At 42.4% G+C, this 17,406-nt stretch overlaps 1 protein-coding gene across 2 annotated transcripts in view; it reads right to left on the bottom strand.

The window, feature by feature from the left end:
• The window catches only part of LOC139570953 (protein FAM53B-like), a 47,535-nt gene extending 30,350 nt beyond the window's left edge, over window positions 1-17,185 (bottom strand). The window contains exon 1 of one of the 2 annotated variants that reach the window (XM_071393311.1): window positions 17,054-17,185. The gene's annotated coding sequence lies outside the window, so the exon portion shown is untranslated. Of the gene's footprint in view, window positions 1-17,010; window positions 17,032-17,053 lie in introns of those variants that run through there. The other variant, XM_071393312.1, reaches the window with a different exon arrangement.
• Window positions 17,186-17,406: the final 221 nt, after the last annotated feature.

Here is a 17,406-nt window from a genome sequence, read left to right as displayed (position 1 = left end):
CACAGGCCCCTTGGCTCTCAATGGTCGATTACAGAGAAGGATTTGAAAGGGCAGTACTGGTAATGGCACCATGCCCAGGCTGATTCTGCACAGGCACATGAATGGGCACCTGGGGTGACAATATGGGGCACTGTAAGGTTCTGTGGCACAGTGTTTAGTGTCCATCACTGATTGGATGTGGTTACGGTAAACTTGTGAGGAGTGCGTCTAGTGTCACAGCTTTGATCAGTTATGTTGAAATAAACAAACACATCGCATCAATGACTTGTGGTTGATGAGAGGGTGAGACAAAGAAAAATAACAAATAGATATATGTAATGCTCTAGGACCCTCAAACTCAACTCTGGACCTCAAAGCCAGTTTCACTGCATTTTTTCAATCAGGGATTTAGACCTGGGACACCAGGTGTGTGCAATTAATTATCAGGTAGAACAGAAAACCAGCTGGCTCCGGACCTCGTAAGGCAGGGATCATCAACTAGATTCAGCCGTGGGACGATTCTTTTCTTGAGCGGATTCTTTTCCATGACAAGGTCAGGGGGCTGGAATATAATTACAAATAATTTGTATACAGTAAATTGACCGCAATAAGCCCAAACAGATATCATATTTGACTAAAACATCATCATTTCAAACCTTGCTTACATTTGTATACGATCACATATCTTTCTATTGTGCGTGGGGAACAGATTTCCAAATAAAAATCTCTTGGAGCTGATTCGATGGTGTTTTTACAGTTTTTTATGTCCAACGATTTTTAAATTAAAATGTATATGTACATATTTTTTTGCTCATTACTTTGTGGGCCAAATAAAATCACCCGTGGGTCGCCAGTTGGGAACCCTGTCATAGGGTAAGAGTTGAGTATCCCCTGGGCTATGACAATGTTATCCTGTTCTTTGTTTTGTGTTATATGCGCAACCAAAGTATGGCTAGTAGGCTAGGTCTACTGTGGAGCCTAGGCCTAGTATGTTGAAGATTGTAAAATGTTTAACCATTTAAGAGGACCACAATGGAAACAAGTTTTCTAACTTTTTTGTGTCATCCTCGATGATTGTAAATGCATTATCCACATGTGTGGTTGTATTGTGTTTTAAAATCTCTCTCTCTCTCTCTCTCTCCATTATCTGCATACTCAAGTATTTCGGGAGATTTAATAAGATGGCATGCTTTTATTATGACAAAAGACACACTATTGACTATATTAGAGTTATAGTGGCTTAAAAGGTGTTACAAAAATTATTCTTCCTCATCAGGTGGGAGAAAAGGAGAGCTACCATTCTCTTGTGAAAGTCTCAAGTAGCGTCTGTGTGGGCATGAAGAGTTAATGCTGGGTCAGCCCTTTCTCGTGTTGAGGATGAGGTCGTAAAACGGGTCTGGAGAGGTCACTGCATACCAAGCCGCCCTCCGACCATCAGCCCAGCACCCATTAGCTGGACACTTTGTCCCAAACACCACCCCATCATGCAACAGGAGCCTGGTGAGAACATAAACAAAGCAGCTCTCATTCCCTCAGCTTTTTACTTGACAACATCTGATTTGATGTGCAGTAACTGCGGTTGATTTTGGCCTTCCAAGTCAATTCTAAATTACATTTCTTTAACAACAGTGACCATGAGCTTCTACACAAATAAAAACTGTCTTTATCTCTATGAGCAGTTTTAAAGACCATTCATTTATTTTTCTCTGAAAGAAGAGCAGTGACCATGACAACCCAGTCCTGTGACAAACAGAAAAACAAAACAGAGAAGACACACCTTTCTTGAGAAAGGTTTCCAGGGCGCTGACATATCAAACAAACACACACACACGTAGGCATACACACACGTACACACTGGAGGTCTAAGTGTGTGTCGATTACAATACTGCTGCTTTGTTGCCATTTTAAAGCTAGCGACATACAGGGCTGGATTAATGCAGGGGCTTACCGGGACTGAAGCCCCTGGGCCCAGGGGCCTATGATTTCTTAATCACTCAACCACACAAATGCCCGGTCATTTCAGTCAGCTGTTTGTTCCACCCCCACCCCAAATAAATCATGTTTACGGTTATTTTATCATCTATGTTGTAAATAGGAACTTGTTCTCAACTGGCCTACCTAGTTAAATAAAGGTGAAATAAATAAAAAACGTTGTTACACGGTTATATGGTAATTTTGTCAGTCCTAATGAGCAGTAATGATTATATGCTCTTCAAAGCTGATTTAGGACTTCTTCCTAAATCATCACTAATCTGTAGCACAAAACTGAACTGGGTAGGTCCAGGGGTTGGAGACCGTTATTAAGAAGGATTAGGCCAGGGGCCCCCCTTGGCCTCTGGAAAAAACCATTGCATGCCAGCCAGGGCTCTCCACACATCAGGTATCCTACTAATTACCTCCTCTCTCACCCCCTCACCCCCGTCCCTCAGTATATGGTTTCTCCCATTACCCCTGACAGGCTGCTCTATGCACATTACATCAGGCCCTTATCCACCAGGGAAACGTTACATGAGAGCTTCCAGAGCAGACCATCATGATTAATCCACCTCACAGGAATCCATAAAGGCTAAGGAAGGGGACCACTCCTACAGTATGGTGTGTAAATAGGTGACGTTATACAGACAGTCACTTCCAATCCCATATTGCATGTCTTGGGTAGCTGTACCCTCCAAGCTAGTTACAGGGTAGTGCGGTCTGCACAACGCATCACTGGGGGCAAACTACCAGCCCTCCAGGACATCTACAGCACCCGATGTCACAGGAAGGCCAAAAAGATCATCAAGGACAACAACCACCCGAGCCACTGCCTGTTCACACCGCTACCATCCAGAAGGCGAGGTCAGTACAGGTGCATCAATGCTGGGACCGAGAGACTGAAAAACAGCTTATATCTCAAGGCCATCAGACTGCTAAACAGCCATCACTAACTCAGAGAGGCTGCTGCCTACATTGAGACCCAATCGCTGGCCACTTTAATAAATGGATCACTATCAACAATGCCACTTTAAATAATGTAAATAATAATAATATTTTACATTACTTATATCATATGTATATACTGTATTTTATACCATCTATTGCACCTTGCCTATGCCGCACGGCCACCGCTCATGCATATATTTAAATTGACATATTCTCATTCATCCCTTTAGATTTGTGTGTATAAGGTAGTTGTTGGGGAATTGTTAGATTACTTGTTAGATATTACTGCACTGTCGGAACTAGAAGCAGAAGCATTTTGCTACACTCGCATTAACATCTGCATGTGACCAATAAAATTTGATTTGACAACACTGCAGGTCTCGTATGGGGGAGCATACTCGATGAATGGTGTGGGAATTGGGGAGTGTTGGGGTGGAGGGTGACGGGCAATTATGGGCATTCCATTGAGTCAAGACATCCACTCATTCATGAGAAAGGTGAGCCTTACCCATTCAACCAAACATCCATCTGTTACTTTCTTGGCAACTGTCTTGAGAGCTGTGTGTGTGTGTTTGTATGTATTAATGTGTATGTGTGTGAGTGTGGGTGGGTGGATGGATCCAGGGTTGGAAAAAAACGGGTCAATGTCTGTGCCCATGACTATATATATGAATGGACAAATCCATCGGTAACGTGATAGCATTCATTCCTATGTGAAAACCCATTAGCGTATTTGAAGCCAAGGAAGTCGGATAAGATGGCCTCTCATGTGGGAGATTTATGTAGACATAACATGCACAGTTTGAGCTACACCAGGAGAAGACGTTGCAGGCTAGCTTAGTGCTGCCCCCTCTCATTGAGTATCTGAAGTTGGAGGCCGACCGGGGTACCGCAGGCTGCCATTCGCTACTTATCCTTATAACGTCTTCTGTGTGCAATTTTAAAATAATCGGTTCAAGGACATTCCTCTGGTGTAATAGAAGCAATTATTGGTACCATGACTGACTTGAAAATGTTTATTTATTTTCACGAAGATTGACTACAAAGATTGCCATTTTCCCTTTAGGGGGAATCCTTTTTTCTACAAACAATACCTGCGGTACAGCGGTCGGCCTCGAACTTCCGTGGCTTTAATGAGAGACATTATCGTTCACATAATGTAAAAGATGAAGATGTAGTGCAAAGAGATTGCCAATACACACCAACCCTACTTTAGCTACCATTATGAACACAACTGAGATGGAAGAGACATGATTTCCTTTAGCTCATTAATCTTCACAATTATGCGAGGCTAAACTTATTGGCAGAGAAACTGTGAAATACAATGGCAAATACTGTGAAAAACTGTAAAGTGCAGGAAGGCCACTGCTTCAGCCCTAGCATGGAAAACAAGTTCTGCTTCCTAATACGTTGAATTATGTCGTTTGCACCATACATCATTCGGAAACTTTCTATTTCTTTTCTAGGGGTATATAATTGAGGGATTACATTTTAGACAGAATCAACAAAAAGTCTAACCAAACCTTAAATGACTCAGACAGGAAATATGCAGTGTTGTTAAGAAGGAGGAAAGGAGAAGGTGGAAAATAAACAGAAGAATGAGTGTTTCGTCATTCATAATAGAAGTCTTACGATAGTGAATAACAAAAGAAAGCAAATCATGAGGTTACTTCAGATGTCGATAGGGAATTCAGGGTGTATGATTTAGGGGTGGCTGCCCGTGACACACACACACACACACACACACACACACACACACACACACACACACACACACACACACACACACACACACACACACACACACACACACACACACACACACACACACACACACACACACACACACACACACAAATCATCCAGACACTAGCTCTGTGGTTTAACTTTGACAAAAAAAGTAATACAAGCACCTCTCATCTCAAGATAAAAACAGGAGCCTAAGATTAGGTCAGGGGCGGATTGGCCATCTGGCAATTCTGGCAAATGCCAGACGGGCTGAACCATTTTTTAGTTGGGTTGGCTGGCCGAAATTGACACACACACAGGCCCATAGGCCTGCTAAGATTTTTTAAATAAATATGACATTAAGCTATTTCTCTGTTATACTAATCTATAATGAGCCTTTGGCTGATCAGTGGGCAACGGCCGGCCCCCTACCAAAATGGACCGGTCTGGTTTTCTGATAGGCTGAGGTCCTGCTCCGACTTGTTATCAGTTCGACAGCCAATATATATTTCTTTACCTTTATTTAACTAGGCAAGTCAGTGAAGAACAAATTCTTATTTCCAATGATGGCCTACCCCGGCCAAACCCGAACCCAGACGACGCTGGGCCAATTGTGCGCCACCCTATGGGACTCCCAATCACAACCAGTTGTGATACAGCCTGGAATCGAACCAGGGTCTGTAGTGACACCACTAGCATTGAGATGTGGTGCCTTAGATCACTGCGCCACTTGGGAGTCCCCAAAGATCATGGATTTTTCCAAACAGTAAGGTGCATTATTCTCATGATTCCTGTTTTGCTGGGCCATGCTGCTGTGATGAGCGAACCACTCTCCTCTCCCCCCATGCTCTTGAGAGAAAAATGCATTCTGATCGTATAACATTTCAAAATGCAATTGCGGGAAAAACACAGATTTGGAAGTGTGTCCCCTTGTCCCAATCGGAGAGAGGAAGGTCTCAACTCTGTGTAGGTATCAGAGAGCTGTCTGCTGATAGAATGCCAGATCGTGAATTCTCATCCGAGTGGAGAAGTATAACTGAAGCACAAAATTCCTTGTGTTTTTTCTCCTCTCCATTCCCCCATCTTCTCTGAGCAGGAAGGCCCGTTGCCCTAGCGACTCCAGACTCCACACAGACACAGTGTTTACACATGCTGCTCCAGAGCCAGTACTATTCTTCCTTCAGACAAGCTTGCATGAAAACTTTGTTCATTTGCACAATGTCTGTCGTTCACATTCACTTGTAAATGTCCAAACTCACCACAAATTACATTTGGTAGCTCCTACCTACAGTACCAGTCAAAAGTTTGGACACACCTACTCATGCAAGGGTTTTTTCTTTATTTGTACTATTGTAGAATAATAGAATAATTCTACATTGTAGAATAATAGTAAAGACATCAAAACTATGAAAAAACACATATGAAATCATGCAGTAACCAAAAAAAGTGTTAAACAAATCAAAATATATTTTATATTTGAGATTCTTCAAAGAAGCCATCCTTTGCCTTGATGACAGCTTTGCACACTCTTGGCATAACTCAACCAGCTTCATGAGGTTGTCACCTGGAATGCATGAAAATGAACAGGTGTGCCTTGTTAAAAGTTAATTTGTGGAATTTCTTTCCTTCTTAATGCGTTTGAGCCAATCAGTTGTGTTGTGACTAGGTTGGGGTGGTATACAGAAGATAGCCCTGTTTGGTAAAAGACCAAGTCCATATCATGGCAAGAACAGCTCAAATAAGAAAAGAAAAACGACAGTCCATCATTACTTTAACACATGAAGGTCAGTCAATACAGAACATTTCAAGAACTTTGAAAGTTTCTTCAATTGCAGTCGCAAAAACCATCAAGCGCTATGATGAAACTGGCTCTCATGAGGACCGCCACAGGAAAGGAAGACTCAGAGTTACCTCTGCTTCAGAGGATAAGTTCATTAGAGTTAGCAGCCTCAGAAATTGCAGCCCAAATAAATGCTTCACAGAGTTCAAGTAACAGACACATCTCAACACCAACTGTTCAGAGGAGACTGAGTGAATCAGGCCTTCATGGTCGAATTTCGGCAAAGAATCCAATTATGAAAGGACACCAATAATAAGAAGAGACTTGCTTGGGCCAAGAAACATGAGCAATGGACGTTAGACTGGTGGAAACCTGTCCTTTGGTCTGATTTGAAATGTTTGGTTCCATCCGCCGTGTCTTTGTGAGACGCAGAGTAGGTGAACGGGTGATCTCTGCATGTGTGGTTCCCACCGTGAAGCATGGAGGAGGAGGTGTGATGGTGCTTGCTGGTGACACTGTCTGTGATTTATTTAGAATTCAAGGCACACTTAACCAGCATGGTTACCAAGGCAATCAACTGACCTCAACCCAATTGAGATGGTATGGGATGATTTGGACCACATAGTGAAGGAAAAGCAACCAACAAGTGCTTTTCCTTCAAGACTGTTGGAAAAGCATTCCAGGTGAAGCTGGTTGAGAGAATTCCAAGAGTGTGCAAAGCTGTCATCAAGGCAAAGGGTGGCTAGTAACACTTTTTTGGTTACTACATAATTCCATGTGTGTTATTTCATAGTTTTGATGTTGTCACTATTATTTTACAATGTAGAACATAGTAAAAAGAAAGAAAAACCCTGGAATGAGTAGGCGTGTCCAAACTTTTGACTGGTACTGTATATATGTATAACTTTATGAGTTGGATTTCCTGTCTTTACAATTAGTTTATTTGGTTTGCGCTCATTAGCATATTTAGCTAGCAGCCTCCTAGGAAATTCAGTATTACTTGTGCAAATATTTTAGCATTCTTTGGCATCCCTTTGTGTACTAAGCCAGTAATACCATAAATCACGGAATGACAGAAGGACGGTATGACGATATGAAAATCTGGATACCGCCCAACCCTAAAAAAAAATATTTTGCGGGGTGGGGGGGGGATTATCGAGATGGTGGCATGCACAGTGATGTGGGCCGGTGTGTACAAAATGCCAGGGCCAGGGCGGAATTCTTGTCCCAGTCCGTCCCTAAAGAATGCAGTGCAAGAACAACACTGGAAACTTTACACCATGCAGACAGGAGTTCTCTTTCAGCCAAAGTCAATGTATGGGATGTCAACATACACACTTTTTGGGGATGCGCATTCATTGAAAGTCTAGACAGAAACACTGTCATTCATCTCTTTCAGGTTCGGTCCACAAGGAAATATAACTACATTGAACCCTGACTTATTGAACCCAACAGTCTTCAGTAGTCTCCTTTCTTTGTCCATCTCAACATAAGGCTTCTCATCAGGCCTCTCACCAATCAGTGGTAATGATGAAAATTCAAAGAAGCCATTTAAAACTAGTGATGAGACACATAAACAAAAAGATGTGGCGATGTGCCTCAGGGCTTTAAAAAAAACGCTTCCCTTACGAAAATGCTGTTCAACTGAAACCACATCTTGTCATTGACAGGGGGTTGGGGAGGGTTGTTCTGGTGTATGCCAGAATGGCTACTTTTTTCTCACCAGCCGGTCTCAGACTCTGTGGGTATTTGAGATGCAACATTTACAAATGCATCATGTAAATGACATAAACTCAGCAAAAAAAGAAATGTCACCTTTTCAAGACCTTCTTAAAAATCCAAATAACTTCACAGATCTTCAGTGTAAAGGGTTTAAACACTGTTTCCCATGCTTGTTCAATGAACCATAAACAATTAATGAACATGCACCTGTGGAACGGTCGTTAAGACACTAACAGCTTACAGACAGTAGGCAATTAAGGTCACAGTTAGGACACTAAAGAGGCCTTTCTACTGACTCTGAAAAACACCAAAAGAAAGATGCCCAGGGTCCCTGCTCATCTGCGTGAACGTGCCTTAAAGCATGCTGCAAGGAGGCATGAGTACTGCAGATGTGGCCAGGGCAATAAATGGCAATGTCCGTACTGTGAGACGCCTAAGACAGCGCTACAGGGAGACAGGACGGACAGCTGATCGTCCTCGCAGTGGCAGACCACGTGTAACAACACCTGCACAGGATCGGTACATCCGAACATCACACCTCCGGGACAGGTACAGGATGTCAACAACAATTGCCCGAGTTACACCAGGAACGCACAATCCCTCCATCAGTGCTCAGACTGTCCACAATAGGCTGAGAGAGGCTGGCCTGAGGGCTTGTAGGCCTGTTGCAAGGCAGGTCCTCAATAGACATCAACGGCAACAAAGTCGCCTATGGGCACAAACCCACCGTCGCTGGACCAGACAGGACTGGCAAAAAGTGCTCTTCACTGACGAGTCACGGTTTTGTCTCACCAGGGGTGATGGTCGGATTTGCGTTTATCGTCGAAGCAATGAGCATTACACCAAGGCCTGTACTCTGGAGTGCAGGCAATCTCTACGCTGTGCGTTACAGGGAAGACATCCTCCTCCCTCATGTGGTACCCTTCCTGCAGGCTCATCCTGACATGATCCTCCAGCATGACATTGCCACCAGCCATACTGCTCATTCTGTGTGTGATTTCCTGCAAGACAGGAATGTCAGTGTTCTGCCATTGCCAGCAAAGAGCCCGGATCTCAATCCCATTGAGCACGTCTGGGACCTGTTGGATCGGAGGGTGAGGGCTAGGGCCATTCCCCCCAGAAATGTCCGGGAACTTGCACGTGCCTTGATGGAAGAGTGGGGTAACATCTCACAGCAAGAACTGGCAAATCTGGTGCAGTCCATGAGGAGGAGATGCACTGCAGTACTTAATGCAGCTGGTGGCCACACCAGCTACTAACTGTTACTTTTGATTTTGACCCCCCCTTTGTTCAGGGAGACATTATTCAATTTCTGTTAGTCACATGTCTGTGGAACTTGTTCAGTTTATGTTTCAGTTGTTGAATCTTGTTATGTTCATACAAATATTAACACATGTTAAGTTTGCTGAAAATAAACGCAAATGACAGTGAGAGGACGTGAGTTTATATACACACAGAAACGAGAGGGGAACTGGTGAACATTACTATTTGTTTGAACTCAGCTCACAGACTTTGACGTTGTGGGCGAAGCAGAGCCGTTATGACTGAAGGTCACACAGATAGAGTTAAAAGGTTGTCGTTAAAATTAAATGTGTGCAACACAGAGGCACAGACAGGCATGGCTAACAATCCTTTTTTCTGGAGGCTTTGCATAATGCCTTGGGCCAAGGAACCACAGAAAGAAAGAGGGGGAGAGAGATAAAGTGAGAGAGTGAGAGGGTTACAGAGAGAGGGAGAGAATGGAACAGTGCCTTGCTCACAGGCACGCAGCTGCCCACTCAGAGAATGGAGGGCCTCACACACAAAAGTCTTGCAAATGTGTGCGTCTTAAGCACACACAGGAGCATAGAGTGATCCCCTTTAAAAACCTACTTGGTTTAATTACCTCCATAAATTACTACAGCTATCCCATGTCCAAAACAAGTCCCTCTTGTCTGCCTACCGCCTGTCTAGCTATCTGAGACAACCCTGTTCAACTTGACTGTGTTTCACATGCAGATTCCAGCATAGGCCTTTCAGGTTTTACTGTGCTAAAAGGAAGAAATTGAATCAAGGACACCCATTTTTAACACGGCAGTGGATAGTTTGGGAGATCATGCTTGTCATGCAAATCTACTTTGCAGGGCCATGCGCAGACCTTTCAGAGGGCAGGTGCTCAAGCAAAAAAATGTAAATACATATTTCGAAATTCATATTGACTAATGACAAATTGTAAGTAAGCTAGTTACGGTGCCACCTAAAGACATGATTGACATTGGGAAAAGAGGGTGGGCTATCAACTGATCATTAATGTTGATGATAGATTTTTTTGATGATTGTGATTTATCTTCAAGGCTCTTAAATAATAACTTAATGATATATATTTTTATTTGTTTAACCTTTATTTAGCCAGGCAAGTTAAGAACAAATTCTTATATACAATGACGGCCTACTGGGGAACAGTGGGTTAACTGCCTTGTTCAGGGGCAGAACGACAGATTTTTACCTTGTCAGTTTGGGGATTCGATCCAGCAACCTTTCGGTTACTGGCCCAACACTCTAACCACTAGGAATATTCATATTATTCTATATGGCTGGCTGGCTAGTGGCTTGTGTGGATATTTTAAGTTATAATGATTAGCTAGAGTCTAGACTACCTGTGTTGCTGTTGTTGACTGAGTTGGGTTGCTGTTGCCGGGTGGAGTTGGGTCGGCGCTAGGGTTGTTGATGCAGCCTCTCCTCTCTGTCTTTCTGCCACGCCTATCAGCCAACCAGACTGAATATTAATGATGTAAATAATATGTTATCAAGTGTTATTAAAATGTTATGCTGCTGTGGGAGTACTGTTGATATTTAAATTAGGTAGCTAGCTACACACAGTTAACCAGTGACCACATCGCAAGCCTTGCATGTTTGGATACCGGGCGTGCGCAATCTCTGTAGCCTACAGGGCAGACTGGGAAAAAGGTTTGAGCTCTGTACATGGCAGACCAACAGGCGCAATCTAGAAGAAAAAGAAACGCACACCTATTTAGGCGAGGTGCTGGCTAGCGGAGTAAAAAAAAAAAAAAAAAAACGTGAATTAAAAGTACATATCTCAGAGCATCGTAGCACCATTAGGTGCCAAAACTTGACCTACCCAGTTGCGGCCCACTTTTTGGAGGCAGGCCACTCGATTTCGTCTCTGCGTTATATTGGCATCGAACATGTCACCCTCCCTAGGAGAGGGTGTGACCTTGATAATTTATTGTTAAAACGAGAGGCTGCTTGGATCTTTAACTTAAAGACCCTTGCTCCCTTCGTTCTTAACGTGGACTTTGATCTGAAGCCATTCTTGTGATTGTTGTGATTGTTGTGACTTTGCCATTGTGGTTGTTTGTAGGCTTGTGTGGTCTTAAGTGAGTCTATGATCGTATGCTATCCATTTGTATTTATTGTATGCTGCTCTTTCTATGCCATTTTAATATTTGAGAAATTAACCAATGATATTAGGCCACTCTTGGCCATGATTACAGACACCTGTGTGTCTTGACACTATATATAAACGAGTCATCCCGCAGTGTCTGTGATTGTACCCTGATGAAGACAGCTTGCCTGTCGAAACGTTGGTAAATTAAATATTTTTTGCATCTGAGCTCCTAGAGTGTGCGGCTCTCCTTTATTTTTAAGACCAACAGGCGCAACCAACGGATGGGGTGGCGAACTTGACGACGTCTTGGAAATGTCACGACGACTTGCGGGCAATAGGTTCAGAACAGTAACGACAAAATGTTATTATATATACACTGTATATATATACCACCACCCAAAAGGGCAAAGGGGCATGTACAGGGCACAGGTTGACTTATCTGCACATGTGCATGCTTCATGGCAGAAACATAGAAAGAGAGTCCTTAAATGAGGCCTACTCAGCAAGATTGTAAACAAACCAAGTTGTACTTTACCCTGAAAGTGCATAAAACTAAATTAGACACAGCACAGTTGTTTGATAACAGATTGTCTGGAAAGGTTTGAGGAAGTGTTGTGGCAATTCTTACACAGGTACAGCAGTTGTCTTATGTACGGCTATACACAGAGAAGTTATATTTGCATGATTTAGCATAATGAATTCATCCTTACCGTTTTGTTTAATTCATGTGACCGACCAATACTGGTTCATAACATGTGACAGACCAATACCTCACGAGGCTTCTTCTCTCTAAGCTGAGACCTTGAAACTGAGATATCTTTCGTTCTCAAAACAAAGGTCTGGGCGTACTGCCAAATTGCAGCTACTGATAGTGAGGATTCAATCAGTCAGTCACTTGCATTAGCAAAGAAAACGGTTACTATAAAAGCACATGAATAGAACACAGAAATGTGTTATTAGAAAAGCAGAAACATTAAAAATGTCCAGCAAAGAAGGTATGATCTTCAATCATTGTGAAACTAAACAATGCTGAGTATCACAGCTTTCTTTGGCAATCACAAGCAAGTCAAAGCTTAGTTATCATAACTGTGTTTACCACCATAGCTAAGAAGTATGAACCAACACACAATAAACTGTTGTCCTGAACAAACAGCCCCTAGACTGTCTCAGACACACACAGGGCTGGTGGCATACCCATATCAACATCCCCTTTTCATTTAGATACTAGAGCTGGGCATCTGAGTCAATCTAAGCCTGACTTTGCACCTAGTTTGCCAGTTGAACTGAAATTAGTTTTCAAGTGAACGAGTAAATTCCCTCCTGGCTGCACGTAAGAAGGGGAAAGGTCAACTATGTACATGGGGCATTCACTAAAACCAGTATTTTTGCCAATAACCACCGTAGTAAACCTAGAGAGAACCAAGACATATACAAACACATAGGCATACATTCTTTCAGGCTGTCCTAGTAAGGTGAGAACAGATACACAGTTATACTGTAAGCATTCTATGGAATTTCAGGCCATCCTGATACTAAACCAGTCCTGCCTGGTATTTAGTGCCTGATGTCTGCAAATATCAACTATCTCTCCCTCAACATAACCAGAGGGGAAAAAACAAATACTCTTAACAATAACTTCCCTAGTCCCAAAGGAAACGACCCTGACAAACCCATAGTCAAAGTGTACCATTGTCAGTTGTACTTTAATTCAGTGTACCCAAACATTCTGTAGCCCCCCCAATTACATTACACACTCCAACCATGATCCAAAATAAGACTCCAAAAACAATGCAATCTAACAATACAGCAACACTTTGATTGTTTTGTTTAGAGAGTAGAGGAGAAGTTTGATTGTCTGAACACATGGAATTGAATGACCACACCATTCAGAACAACTTTGTTCAAGTTGCATTTGAAGCGCTTTCTGAAAAGTCTAGGGGTTGCATTCCATTCAGCAACAAAAACAAAGAACAAAGTGATTCATATCAAGATATACCCGCTGCACCCATCCTCTGCTAAACCACGAACGAGAAGACTGAAATATACTGTTGAGTGTGTGTGTGTGTGTGTGTGTGTGTGTGTGTGTGTGTGTGTGTGTGTGTGTGTGTGTGTGTGTGTGTGTGTGTATGTGTGATAACTCATGGAACACCACAAACGACTATCAATCTCTTTTCAGATCGCGGTGCGGAGTGTGTCAATAAAATGTTATAAGAAAGCCACATTACCCTCGTCTTGCAGTTCCTGAAAACAGACATGGGTTATAGGCACAAAACATGACATGAAGGTGGAAATTAGGTGTGAAATGGAAGCTAAAAGTCTACATTTCTGGGAAATTAAGGAATATATACATTTTTCAACCATTTTCCATCCTAAAAATTAGGAATAAGCAAAGGCTTTGATTCCTGGTCACACAGATGGAAAAGGGGTCTTAACATCTACTAGAAGTCTAAAAGTCTTACAAGGTATTAGAGATACATCAAAAAAACAATAATGATGAAGTGAAGACCAATGCCAACTAAAATCAACATAGTTTAGCAAAAACGATTTGCCTTCTGTAGGTTAAAGAAATACTGCCTAGTGTCTTGTCATTGTGTTACCAAAAAACCCACATATTTTATCTCACTCATGAAGAGTGGAGGATTTTGATGGTTCACAGAAGTAATAATTAAAGGTAGACCTACCATTTAGTTATAGTGCTTTTACTGACAACAATTTTGTTTATGAATTATTAAGTGATTACAACGCGTCACTCTGTTACCAAATCGGTAAAAGAGTAACCATAAAATCTGTAACAGAATTGGCCACAATGGGAAGTCATATAAGTCACAAACCAAAGTTGCAGTAGAGCACAGTACAGTAGAGCACATTAGAGTATAATTAATTACAGTAGAGTTCAGTACAGTAGAGCACACACGAGTGATGTAATATACTCTAATGGACTGTACTCTACTTTATCTCTTCTCGCTTTAAATGCAACTTGGACAAAGTTGGTCTGAATGGTGTGCTCATTCAGTTTCAATACTCTATACTCTACTTTATTTTCTTTACTGTACCACCCTCTGCGGGGTCACAAACATCTGTTTTAAAGGGGAAATGGAAAGAGAGCCTGTTATGCGACTTCCGCTTTTGGACGTTAACAAGGCGACCGCGACACTCCATCTTAACTCCTCCTCCACATTTGCTGGATTGGCTGTGATGTCCAAACTTGTAAGTGGCTCATTAGAATTATAGCCAGTGTGTAGCACAATACCCAAACATGCATATGTAACAGTTTAACTTTAGACCGTCCCCTCGCCCCGACCCGGGCGCGAACCAGGGACCCTCTGCACACATCAACAACGGTCGCCCACGAAGCATCGTTACCCATCGCTCCACAAAGGCCGCGGCCCTTGCAGAGCAAGGGGAACCACTACTTCAGGGTCTCAAAGCGAGTGACGTCACCAATTGAAACGCTATTAGCGCGCAGCACCGCTAACTAACTAGCCATTTCACATCCGTTACACATAGGAGGATATTACATTTTTCTAGCTTTGTGTACTTATTCAGGATACATCACCATGAAAAGAATGACATTGATAATTATGCATTTCTGTACATTACAGATCAAGGACCCATGATGTTATTCTGTTACGGTCATTCTGTTGATCCACTTCACTTACTGTAGTTAAATAACCAAAATAGTTTTGTGTCAAACTCAAGTTGTCATATCATAGCTGATACCCCATTCTTTCTCAGACATCTTTGAATCTCAATTCAAAGTAGATATTTCACAGTTTTTGGAAAATGTGGTCACATAAAAAAATGAGGAAGATATTACTGTCATTCTGTTACCAAACTTTGCATCTGCACTGTTCTTCAAGTAAATGTGTTTTTGTAAAATTTTTAGTGGCAATTTTTAAAAGTGGACTTCTGCATATACACTGAGTGTACAAAACATTAAGAACACCTTCCTAATATTGAGTTACACCCCTCACACACGTCTTTTGCGCTAAGAAAAGCCTAAATTCCTCGGAGGATGGACTCTACAAGGTGTCGAAAGCGTTCCACAGGGATGCTGGCCCATGTTGACTCCAATCCTCACAGCAGTTGTGTCAAGTTGGATGAATGTCCTTTGGGTGGTGGACCATCCATGATACACACAGGAAACTGTTGAGTATGAAACAAACAGCAGCGTTGCAGTTCTTGACACAAACCGGTGCGCCTGGCACCTACTACCATACCCTGTTCAAAGGCACTTCAATATTTTGTCTTGCCCATTCACCCTCTGAATGGAGCACACATAACCCATGTCTCAATTGTCTCAAGGCTTAAAAATCCTTCTTTAACTTGTCCCCGCCCCTTCAGCTACACTGTTTGAAGTGGATTTAACAATTTACATCAATAAGGGATAATAGCTTTCACTTGGATTCACCTGCTCAGTCTATGTCATGGAAAGAGCAGGTATTCATTTTTTAAAAAGTAACCTTTATTTAACTAAGCAAATCAGTTAAGAACAACTTCTTATTTACAATGACGACCTACCCCTGGCCAAACTCGGATGACGCTTGGCCAGGTGATGTGATACAGCGTTGATTCGAACTCGGGACTGTAGTAACGCCTCTTGCACTGAGATGCAGTGTCTTAGACCGCTGCACCACTCGGGAACATTCATCATGTTTTGTACACTCAGTGTAGGTGTATTGTTTGTTAAACTTAGCAATCAATGGTTTTTACTTCGCATACATTTTAAAGTGAAAAAGTGAGTCTCAGTATCACTCTGTTACTGTGGAATTGCCCAAATCCCTATGTGCCTGCACAACCATAATAATAGCATATCCAGCTCTACAATTCCCCCTCTGGATATTTGAGGGTATGCAAGCATGGTGAGAGGTAGCCTAGTGAGGGTGCCTAGGCTAGGTGAGAGGAGGGGGAGAGAAAAAAGTAGTACTTCACAAGAGTGAGTGCGGGTTGGAAGGGGCGAGAGGGGGTTGAGTTGAGTCAAGTACAGACAACCGAACCGCGTTACAGAGCTGGAGCCTTGAATACAGTAAGGCTTTTGTCCCAGTGGCCCAAGCACTGCGCACAAAGCAAATTATCTATCAATCAACTCCTCTCTATTTTCCTATACGACTACGCGCTGTTCTACTACTGTGGAGTCATGCGCATCAGGCAGCTAGAAAGCAAGCAAGTTGATTTGCACAGAATCGCAACACGGTATTTGCCTTGTTCCTCAATGACATTGTGCAGTTGCCTATTTTAGTATAAATAAAACAAGATAATCATAATTTCCCAAACACTTGCTATTATGAAAGCATGGATAACAAGCAAGCAACACTTCCAAGTTATTTGACAATATTTGACTTTCTCTAGCCATAGGTTAGCCTAAGAACAATACTGTATGCTTCTTTGAACTTAGTGCATGTTAGTTAGCAACGGAAAACATATCAAGCAAACTTCAGCAATCAATAAACTATTTTGGGCAACAAAGACACCCAAAAGAGGATGAACATACAATGTCATAAGTAAAGATGATACCGGGATGGATGCCTTACTACCTGGCCAGCTGAGAGTCTGTCGAGGTTAAGTCATCTTCGATTTCCGCAACAAAGGACCTGCAAAGTATGTGGGTCCTCATTCACACTGCTGCCGCCACAGCGACGTCACCAGTGTGGGACTGAGCAACTGCATGAAACTCCGTACTCGCTAGCTAGAAGGCTGTAACAAAATCCTCGTTCAGCGAAACCATTTCTCACGCGGGGAGGGGGGGGTAAGCAATTTTTGGTTCCAATTTAGCTTAACCATGCTTATATTGAGAATATTTAATATATTCGGTATGTTATGTTTTTTGCCATTCATTACACATTGTTTACTTCTAGTTCAATAGAAACGACATCATTTTACTCTCCCC

The sequence above is a fragment of the Salvelinus alpinus genome, chromosome 3, assembly GCF_045679555.1.
Source record: "Salvelinus alpinus chromosome 3, SLU_Salpinus.1, whole genome shotgun sequence".
Classification (NCBI taxonomy): domain Eukaryota; kingdom Metazoa; phylum Chordata; class Actinopteri; order Salmoniformes; family Salmonidae; genus Salvelinus; species Salvelinus alpinus.
Note: the sequence above shows the minus strand (reverse complement) of the source record. Positions and strands in the feature narration are given on the sequence as shown.